The sequence below is a fragment of the Lipotes vexillifer genome, unplaced genomic scaffold, assembly GCF_000442215.2.
Source record: "Lipotes vexillifer unplaced genomic scaffold, Lipotes_vexillifer_v1.1 scaffold1309, whole genome shotgun sequence".
Taxonomy (NCBI): Eukaryota; Metazoa; Chordata; class Mammalia; order Artiodactyla; family Lipotidae; genus Lipotes; species Lipotes vexillifer.
The window spans coordinates 392,776-404,290 of record NW_006777513.1 but is presented as its reverse complement, the minus strand read 5'-3'; positions in this window follow the sequence as shown (position 1 = coordinate 404,290).

The window sequence follows — 11,515 nt, the reverse complement described above, 5'->3', positions numbered from 1 at the left end:
ACCCCCACCCCGGCCCCGCCAGTCCCACTGCTCACTCAGGGCGAACAAGATTCCAGCGATGCACAGGAGCGCCGCACAGATCACCCCACCCAGCTGCAGGCCTTCCCAGTCTAGGGGAGCATAGGGAGTGAGCTGGCACCAGCCTGGCTCCAGCCCAGTCGTTCAACAGTTATGACCACCTGCTTGTACAGACACACTTACATTCCAGGCAACAAGAAAGACAAGCCAGTAAATACATCATGTAATATCTGGTGGGAACAAGTGATAGGAAGAAAAAACAAGAAGAGCACAGAAAAAGAATGGGCTTTGAAGAATGATCCAGGAAGGCTTTTCTGAAAGGTGGCATTTGAGCTGAGACCTGGAGCACATGAAGACTGTGTTGGGGGACAGTGCAAGGCAGAGGAAGAGGAAACCTGCTTGGGGCGTTGTCAGGCAGCACGGAGCTGGTCCTGGGGAAGGCAGGAGAGAGTGAGTTGAAGAAAGGAGGTTAGCCAGGTGCCTCTAGCCCCTTTCCCCGGAAGTCTTCCTAAACATCCTGTGGGCACCTTACCTCCTTGCTGGAATGAAGTTCTCCCAAAGACCATGTTATGAGTCGGCCTGTCAATCTTTTAGTCGACGACGACTCTGGTTCTTTAATCCCCAGTCTCAGCCCCATCCTCCCCCTCCCCCGTTCTCTCAAGCCCCTCTCTGTCTACACTGGGCTCCACATCACCCCTCACCAACCCGTAGCAAAGAGGTCCAGGATAGGCAAGGGTAGGGGTGGGGGGCAAAGGGTATCAGCTCTTACCATAGTAGAAGGGACTGTCTTTATCTGCAGGAAAGAAAACATTAAAAAAAAAAAAAAAAAAGGACCAGAGCCAGGAGGCAGGATGTGGGGTCTTAGAGGGAAAATGTGGAGGCAGGGCCAGCAGGGCAGTATGGGGCCTTACTCACCAACCAGGTCATTGGCTTCCAGGACAGGCAGGCCTGGGTGAGAGAAGCAGAGGGACTGGCTGTTAATTCATGGCACTGGTCTCAAAATGAATCAGCAGCCAGGACCCCAGCCTAGAGGCGCAAGGACAGCCAGTTTGTTGGGACTCTGGGGAGGTGTGATGGAGGGGCCCCGAGGTCACCGGTTCCTTTCCTCACACTTTCCCCAGCCCCAAACAGACCAGGGATTTTGTCTCCTACTTCCTGGTCTTTGTGCCCGCCCTCCGTCCCCACCCCCCAGCCCTTCCAGCAATTTCTCAGGCTTCCTGCTATTCTTTCTTACACTCAGAATGGGATGGTGAGTTGGTATCTTTGTACCCTGTCCTGAAAAGCTTCCTACGCAGGTCCTGGCTAATGCTCTGCCTCCTAAAGAAGTAGGGAATGCTGTTCTCTTCACGCCAACAGATGCTTAGCTCCCAAAGTTCCATTAACCCGGGTAACTTTTGCAATATCTACTTCCTACCTGTACCGTTACTACCTTTATGTTTCTCTTTAAGTTGACAGTTGAAATGAAAACACATTCATTCAACATCAGGTCCCCTTTGTGAGATGCTGTCCTGGTTTTCACAGCCTTGGTGGGTGGGTGGGTGAGTGACAGCAGGGTCACCTCTGGGAGGACTCACCTGCCAGCAGGAGAAGACCCCGGACCACTCCCTCCATGACACAGCGGCAGGACTAGGCTGCAGGGGAAGGGGGCAGGCTGGGGTCAGACGGCCCCGACCGGCCCCAGGCTCACCGGCACTTGGTGGCACAAATCTCAAGGCTGCCCTTGCTTATGGGGTAGACTTGGAAAAGTTATTCATTTGTTTCCTTGTCTAGAGATGATAGTAGTAATGCCTTGTGGAGTTAAGTGCTTAGAGCAGTGCCTGTGCATAGTAAGTACCATATGAGGTTTTGTTAAAATCTGGTAATCAGATGCCTGACACACCATCAGGAGAGCAGGGCTGCTGTTCTAACTCAGGCTTTGGTGCCTGCTTTCCTGACCCCTGGCTCAAAGGGCTACGGTTGTCAGGCCTCGAGCTATCCAAAGGTCTGGGCCTGAGGCACTACCAGGCTGAATTCCAAGATAGCCTCCACCTAGGGCATGCCCAGGACTCCTCTGAGTGAACAGCTGGGCAGGGGAAGCGGAGGCATTGGGGGCAGGTGCCAGGGACAGGCAAGAGCCTCCCACCTCAGCCCTGGCCAAGCCCTGCTCCAGGTAGCCCCAAATTCCACTCTCAGAGTACAGACTGCTGTTGGCAGGAAACTGCCTGGTGGGTGGTGGGACATGGCTCCTTCTTTCTCCTTAGGGTGGGAACTATCCATATCTTCATTTACTAGTCCTTAGGGTGGCTGTGTCCTTGAGATAAGACTGCTACGAGCTTTCTGCCTGTTGTTAGCCTCAGGCAGGCATAGGGGTCGTCAGTGTTCCAGACTGCAACCCCAGTTATTACGTGCCAGAGAATTCCTCTCTCAGCCACATAACAGCTGTGTGACTCAGCTGGGTTACTTAACCTCTCTGCTTCAGTGCCCTGTAAAAATGAGAATAATTATAATAGCAACCTCATAAGGTTATGACTGAATTACATGAGTTACTATATGTTAAGCCTAAGAATAGCACTAGCGCATAGTAAGTACTGAAACGTGTTACAATAAGTAAATGTACAAGTACACGGGTCCTTTTGCCATAGGAAGGAGGAACTATTAACACGCTCCTTGGGAACATGGGGGTCTGTTGGCTCTGAGCAATTTCCAAACCTGGCCCTCCTTTGGCCAATCTGTCTCTCCCTGCCCCTTCCACCACCCTGGAATTCCTGGATCATGAGGGTCACAACTCCACTTTACATATTCTTTAGCCAAAGACTGGCTCGCTGTTTCCTCCAGCCTCCACCCCACCTTCCTTCCGTATGACAGTGGGCACAGAGCAGGCAGCCTCCAGTCCTGCAATCCCCCAAACACACACGCGTTAATGAGAATACTCAGGCAGCTGCCACCCCTTCCTCAGACTGGTACCCACTCTGCCTCCACCCCTTTTCCTAGGAGCCCCGAAGTCCTGGTGGAAACCTGCTCACCTGAGAGCCGAGTGCAGAGAGCTGGTCTGAGGAGGCTCCTGGGGCTGCGTCCAGCCCAGGTGGGTTCCAGCTTTTTAAGCCCAGCAGCCCCGCCCAGGGCAACAATACTCTCGCGCCGAAGGAACTGGTCAGATTCCTTAAGATTCCTGCGGCTCCCTCTCCCCAGTGCACTCTTAAAGGAGACGGCTCACCTGCCACACCCGCCGAGCACAGGGAGGGCCCCAGGCCCTCTCAGAGGCTAAGCGGAGGGAGGGGAGGGGGATGGGCCTCAGACCCATCTCGTGAGGAGAAGGGGGCTTTCAGTTTCTTAAGCTCACCTAGACCCTAAACGAGGGGCCCAGAAATGTGTGGAAGGGGACAGGATATTTCTGGGTACTTGGGCCAGAAGTGCGGGTTCCAGGACTTCTGGGGGGCGGGCGTTCCGGGAACATCGTGTCAGCGAGTCGGCGGGGCTGGCCTTGAGGCTCCATTCGCTCGGCCGTCGCATCGCTTTTCCTTGGACTGGGTTTCATCGTGGGGAGATCTGGGGCTGATGGGCACCCCACAGGATCGCCCACCCTCTGACCACGTCCTGACAACCACTTAGCCCCTGGGGACCGGAAGCTGGAGTCAGAAGCCCCCGCCCTGCCCTCGCCTCCTGCCTGCTGCCTGGGGGCAGGGGTGTGAGATGGGGTGGTGGGGCGAGGGGAGGACCACCGGCCTGGCTTGAGGAGTGTGCCGCCTCCCTCGGCAGACCCCCGCGCCTCCCCAGTGCACCGCTGGCCAAGCTCTTCCTGTCCCTCACCCCACCATGTGCCTTCGACCTATGCCCTTGACGCTGGACAACCACAGGCCCCTCTATTCTGCTGTCCCCCCGCCCTGATTACTCTCTTTTCACCCTCTTCTCCCACTGCGCAGTGACCAACTGAAGCAAGACTGTTGCCGCCCTTATTCCCAATACTGATAAATAGATTTTGATTGAATTGTTGAGTCACTGAGGACAGGAAGCCACCAGCAGCTCCCAGTGCTGGGGGTCTGAGGGCAGGACAGAGCCCTGAAAGACAGGGTGGGGGGGATTCAGGTGAGTAGGAAGCCGGAGGGCCTTCCTAGTGCAAACATGTTGCACCTCCTCACGAAAACCTTCCATGGTGCTTCCAATTTTCAAGATTCGGTTCTTGCACAGAGCTTAAGAACAGGGCTCCCGGGCCAGAAAGAGCTGGATGTGAAGCCCAGCTTGCCACTTGCTCACTGGAAGATCTCAGGCAGCTCCTTCATTCTGAGCCTCAGTTCCCTCTCCTCTAAAATGGAGTAACGGGACTTCCCTGGTGGCGCAGTGGTTAAGAATCCGCCTGCCAAAGCAGGGGACACAGGTTCGAGCCCTGGTCCAGGAAGATCCCACATGCCGCGGAGAAAGCCCATGCGCCACAACTACTGAGCCTCCGTGCCACAGCTAGTGAGCCTGCGCGCCTAGAGCCCATGCTCTGCAGCAAGAGCAGCTACCGTGATGAGAAGCCCGCACAACGCAAAGAAGAGTAGCCCCCGCTCGCCGCAACTAGAGAAAGCCCACGCGCATCAATGAAGACCCAATGCAGCCAAAAATAAGTAAATTTATTTATTTAAAAAAAATAATAAAATGGAATAACAACAGGACATACCTTTGAGGTTTGGGACGGAGGGGCTGCAGTGGCACGGGGCCAACCCATGACCAGCCCTCAATTTGTATGTGTGGAATGAATGCTTTCCAGGCCCTGTATGAGGAGAGTTTGTGAACCTCGAGAGTCAGAAGAACCATTAATAGCACATACTTCGGAGTCAAATCCAGGCTCTGTTAGTTACTTGCTATGTGCACTTGAGCAACTGGCTTACCCTCTTCCTGCCTATTTGCTCATCCATGAAGTGGGAACAATGACTGAGCTGGCTTTGAATGTTTGTTGTGATGATGACATCTGATTATGCTGCTCAGTTCACAGGGGCTGTTCGTGTAGCTGGGAATGGCCCTGATATACACACAGTAAGATCTGCAGCATGAGAGAAAGGGGGTCATCATTAGAGAGACCACCATGGGGTAACTGTGCTCCAGAGAAGATAATGGTCTTGCTTAAGGTCACACTGTGACATGGTAGCAGAATGGAGACTCAGCTTAAGTTTCCAGACTCCTCCTGTGGGGAATAAGCAGCAAGAAAGCAGGCATTTGAGGAAGAGGACACTTTAAGTCCCAGGTGCTTTGGAAGGTCTCCAGGAAGTATGAAAAGGACCTCAGATCCACTTCTCCAGAAGGTTCTAGCGCTTTTGCCCCATCCTGAAGCTCCTGCCCTCTTTAGAGATCCTCCACTCCCACCCCTATCACCATGAGGTATTTCACATTTAAGAGGTAGAAAGAAAACTTCACCTGAGCCAGGTGGTATTGACACTGGTTCAAGATAGAGGACAGGTTGAGCCTAGGGCAGAACCAGGGAGAGGGAGCCAAGCTACCTGTGTGTGGCTTCTGCAAGCACACAACAGTAAGTCACCACCTCATCTCCCCCTTTTGCCAAAGTTCAATATAGGTGCATCAGGGCTGAGGATTGCATCTGTCCCCTCTAAGAGGCTCCAAAGGCCGGCCACACAATCAGCAGCGGGCAACAATGCCTTCCACACTGGAAGTGGCACAAGTCAGGTCCCAAGCTAATGAATTTAGCTTCTTAGATATTAAACCCAGCACTTATAAATAGTCATGAAACTGGGTATAGAAAACTTTAAAAGCTTTGTGTATTAAGAAGTGTCTCATTTGTTAGGAGTATTTAGGATGAACAACTGTGCTCTCAAGGTGTGATTCCTGAGGGGCTAGACTGGCAGTGAAGGCTGTTTTCAGGAAGTCACTTCCGAGGAGGGCTGGCCACTTGCCCTGCTTCTTGGCCATGCATTCCTTATCAGAATTTCTGGAGCCATCCCTTTGGGTCTGATTTCTTTTCTTTTTTTTGGGGGGGGGGCTCACCAGGCGGCCTGCAGGATCTTAGTTCCCCCACCAGGGGGAATGCCCTCGGCATTGGGAGCACAGAGTCTTAACCACTAGACGACCAGGGAAGCCCCTGGGTCTGATTTTTTACCTACCAGATGGGAGAGTTGGGTGAGAGGCACTGAGACCTACAGGGAAATCAAAACTCCAATGATGAAAGGCTGGGAGGAGTGGGTGATGGAGAGCCAGCCTGCGTTGGGTGGGTGCAGGTGAGAACCTAGAGGTATCAAAAAGAGAGAAAGCTGCAAGATACAGCTCTGAACTCTCTCTTCCCCTTCTGGACTCAGTGCTGCAAATGATACAAAAGACCCTGTGTGGAAGGAGGGAAGTCTGTTGCCTAGAGTGGCTGCCTGAAAATCGGCACTCACACCCAGGACTCTCTTCTGCTCACCTCAATCACTGCCACAGCCCCTCACACTCCCAGACGGTGCTTTTCCCCTTCTCTAAGTACTACCGATTGCTCTGCGAAGAACATAGATGCATCCTCAAAGTCATTAATTTCCCTGAGGAAAGGTAATTATACAGGAATTATCTAAGATTGACCAGAGATAAAGGGAAGTGGATAGCATCAAGCCTGGCACATAATGGGAACATGACGTGTTTTCTTCCTAACTTACAATACAGTAGGAAGCTGAGATTGTCTATTTTGAAGGGTCTGGTAGAATAGGGAAAAGACCCCATTCATGAAAGAACAAGAGCAGAGGGAATCTCTGCCCTCTGAGGCTTCTGCCAGTTTCTGAGACATACTGAACTCCCACCTGGACCACTTCCTGTGCTGTCTCCCTCAGGAGCCCCCTGTTCTTCCCCCTCTCTCTGACATGTTCTGCACGTGCCCCTCTGTGTGCTCAGGGTGCTGGGCTCCTTGCCCACAGATCTGGGTCTCACTCCCTTTGAGGACCATGGGGAAGGAGGCAGCCTGACTCTGCTCACCTGCCTGCCAGTGTTAGAGCAGGAGGTGAGTGGGTGTAAGACAGGGTGCAAGGAGGGCCATCTGAAGGGTAGCGACAGTTTGAGGGATGACGGACTTTTGCCGGATCTCGGCCTTGGCTGACTCCAGCGCCCTGGGGAGGCGGCGGGAGGGCCCCTTCACGCTGCAAAGATCTAAGAGCCTTCTAGACGAGGGGATACAGAAACGGTGTGGGGGAGTGTCTCAAGAACGGGGATATGGAGGTCTCTGCGGCAGCCACTCCCCCTCGGAGTCGGGAGTGAAGGTCCGGATCACTTTGGCCGACTCCGGCCAGAAAAGACCTCATAGGTTTCGACGAGACCCCTTCCAAGAAGCCATCCGTACCCACTCTCTCTCTTGCAGGCAGTGTGGGCAGGGCTTTCCCGTCGCGAAGCGGTCCCGCCCCTCTTCGTGCGGATTGGCTGCACCGGTTCACCCGAGTACCTGTCAAGCAGCCGCCCTATTACGCCTGCGCAGCTCTTCTGCTCCGCCCCCCCCCCCCCCCCCCAGCTGTATCCTCTTGTAATGGTTGGGGCTCTGGTTGAGTCACTTATGGAGCCTTTGTCCACCCATTTATCCATTCGCGCCTCCGTGATGGCCACGATCTTCCGGAGGTCGTGGGCTTCAGGACCTGGGACCTTAGAGGCTGTGAGGGATAGCTGAGGTGAAGGGACAGAGCATCGGGTGAGCTCGGGAGGCCAGGGAGGAGGCGGACGAGCGGAGGAGGCAGGCCGCGTGGAGTGAGGCCAGAAAGCCGGCAGTGGACCTTGGAGGGAGGGCTTCAAGCCGGGGAGAGACATTGTTAGATTTGTATTTGAGAAAGTCCTTCGAAGAGTGAGGGTGGGAACCTGTGCATAGAGGAGAGAAGCGCAAGGGTTCACAAAACTGAGATGCCAGGCGACGTCATTTCTCTTCGACCTTTCATTCCACTTCTGTTAGAGCTCAGAGATGCTTTCTTCCTCCCCCAAGGGTGTCTTAGCTCCCTTGTCCAACTACTGCTCATGTCTCTCAACCAGACTACTCAGCCCTCGATCTTACAATTGAAGTACCTCTTGGGCACAGCTCCCAGTCAACAACTTCTGAAATAAACCTTCCCGTTGTGTCACCTCCCCTATACCCACCCTTCTCTATTTCAGAGTTCTCTATCTCAGGTCACTCCTGTATCCACCTGGTCACACAGGCCACCACCGAGCACATCATATGGGGATTATCATTGACGTGTGTCACTCCCTCAGACTATGACCCCCTTAGGGGACTAGCACCCTGAACTCTGGGTGCATCCACAATGGCAGCCTTGGTGAGAGCTTGCTACCTGGCAGGCTGCTTTCCAGCACTGACTTTCCATGTGTTAACTCATGTCATCCTCACAACAACCTTTCCAGGGAGGACTCTCACCCCAATTCAGGATGAGGAAATGAGGCAAAGAGAGATTAAGAGAAGCACCCGGCCTCATAGCTGGAAGCAGTGGCCCCAGAACCAGCTCTTAATCACCACTCTCCACGTTAAATTGTGCATGTGATTTATTTTGAATGTGATTTAAAAACAGCTTTGTTGAGATATGAATTCATGTACCAACCAATTCTCCCACTTAAATTGTACAATTTCAATGTTTTTAGGATGTTTACAGGGTATATATATATATATATATACATATAATATATATATTATATATATATTTCTCTTTGGTATGCATGCATGTGTGTGAATTTTAAGCTGATGGCTATCTATTTAGACATTTTGTGTCAATAAATGTACATTTTATTTTCACTTAGGTGCCAATTGTGGAAAAGTTTGTATCACTATGCATGTACTATGTGTACCATGCTTTTTTTTTTTGGCCCGTGCCACGTGGCATATGGGATCTGAGTTCCCCGACCAGGGATCAAACCCATGCCCCCTGCAGTGGAAGCTCAGAGTCTTAACTACGGGATGGAGAGGGAAGTCTCCTGTACCATGCTTTTTAAATTTAATACATTATAATTTGATTTTACAACTTTCAAAGTATTTTCATTTTCGTATAATTACTTGATATTTATTTACTGATTCAACATATATTTTGAATTTTACTACTGTTCTGGCACTTCTCCAGGAACTGAAGGTTCCAACCAGATAATGCAAAGCTCCTGCCTTGAATGGCTGATAATATGATGGGGACAAGTAAGAGAAATAGAAGGTATAATATTTCAAGTATTGATTGACAAATGTAGTGAAGACACATAAAGTGGCTGAGATGTAGAATGATGGGGTAGAGAGACTGCTTTCTCAGATTGGGAGGTTAGAGTTGGTCAGTGTTAGAAACATAGGTTTAAAACATTTGCATGACATAGTGATAAATTTCCCTTTGCCCTTTTTCCCTTGTTAAACTGAGCCAATTAAGTCAAATACATCCCCAGGTTTCAGATTAGAGCATAATTTATGAAAAGTGTCTCTTATCTAGAACCAGTTGCTCTCGTTCCAAGAAATGTGTCTCCTCTACATCTTTGTATAAGTTAGTTATAATAAGATTAAGTGTCTGATTAGGAGAATTACTTATCCAGCAATAATAGCATAAAAGAATGTTTTTACTGCCACTGAATGTTAGGGTTGAAAAACTGAAAACAGTGACTGAACAGACGAAAGGCACTATGATTGGAAAGGGTCTTAATTCTGTGTTTGTTAGCCTTGAACATAACTGTGAATGTCAGTAGTTTCTAGAACCTTGTCTGTTTGATAAATAATGCATTGAATTTGTGGCCACCTGAAATCTGGATTCAAATGCAATCAAAGCTTGACAAAGTCTTTGTTGTCTCCACTGCAGTAGGTCATCTAAAAGCCCTGCAACGTTTTGCAGTTATTTGTTATGCAGTTTTACCAATAAACAAAGGGAGCTAGTGTTCTGTTCTACTCCAATCAGACTACAAAAGAGAATAACAAGTACCTCCAAGCAATGTTTACCAAATTAAAACGAACCACTGAAGTTGAAGTTTAGTAAACAATGGGAAATAAATAAATCACATTTTAAAAATTGAGTAGCAGTTTTAACTTTTTTCCTGTCATGTAGAACGTCTTGTAGTTTCATGGGTAAAGTCTTGAGAGCGATTACTTCCCTTCAAGTTCTTAATAAACTAGTAAAATATTAATATATTAACTTCTAATGATCAACATTGGAATTTTCCGCAGTGAGGGTCTGAAGCCATCCCCCTTCCACCACAGAGCGCTTGGAGAACCAGTTTTGCCGCTAGAGCTGGGTGGAGTTTGTTGTATTCTATTTTTTCATCCACGGTGACTAAGACCTTCTAGGCTCCTAGGCTTGGGCAGAGTGGGATGCACCACATCCCAGTTCCATATCTAAATTGGCGCACCTGCCTTGGGAAAGAGACATTGCTTCTAAAAACTGAAATAGTGCAAACATGGTGCCCAGCAGCGATGTAATGACCCAGGTGTGGCGCTCAGAGCACATACGCACCTGTCCCAGAAGAGGGGCGAGGGCAGATCCCGGAAGCAGGAGCTGAAGCCGGCCCAGAGCCGGAAGAAAAGAACACAAAATTATGAACATATGTTTGTGTGGAAGTTTATATTTCTTTAGAATGACAAAGCAAAATAATTGCAAAATTTTAAAAGCTGACAACAAAATTTCAAGGATAACAAATTTAAAATTAATTGCCTTTTAAAATATTAATCTTAGTGGTAACATTAACTGCATAATCATAGCCACTGCTTCCTATGATAGTGATTTAGAATATTTTATTTCTTTTGGCCGCACCTGCTCAGCTTGTAGGATCTTAGCTCCCCGACCAGGAATTGAACCCGTGCCCTTGGTAGTGAAAGCGCAGCGTCTTAACCACTGGACCACCAGGGAATTCCCTGGTATTTTTTTTTTTTTTTTAATATGAAGTGGCCTCTCACTGTTGTGGCCTCTCCCATTTGCGGAGCACAGGCTCCGGACGCGCAGGCTCAGCGGCCATGGCTCACGGGGCCAGCCGCCCTGCGGCATGTGGGATCTTCCCGAAACGGGGCACGAACCCGCGTCTCCTGCATCGGCAGGCGGACTCTCAAGCATTGCTCCACCAGGGAAGCCCTCCCTGGTATATTTAATATCAGAATATGTAAAATTAGAATCATTTCTATGAGAAAGAATGTAAGATAACTGAGTCTTCTAGCATGACTGACCCACTCTTTAAAAATTTTTTTTACTAATAGTTTAGAAAACCCGCTTTCAGCTTCACAGTGTATTACCGCTAATGTCCTGTAAAATTCTGGGGTGTTGTCAAATTCGGGAAAACGTCTATTGAGGGTTTTTCACGTAGGAGCAGCAAGATTTCAGAGTGTTTCACGTTTTGCTTCACAGCGCCCAAATACTCTTGAATCGACGATGCTCTTTGACCACATTGCTGCCACCAAGCCTCCAGAGGCCTTGGATGGGGCCCTGGGACCAGGTGTGGGGAGGGGAGAGGTGTGGAGCCTGGATAGAGCATGTGTGTAGCTCTGGCCGTGGCAGGCGCGGGCGGGGGGCCCTGAGGAAGTGAAGCCGGTGTGAGGGAACAGATGTCGGGGAGGCCCCCAAGTGTGGGGAGGGGCCGGACCTTGAGGCGGGGG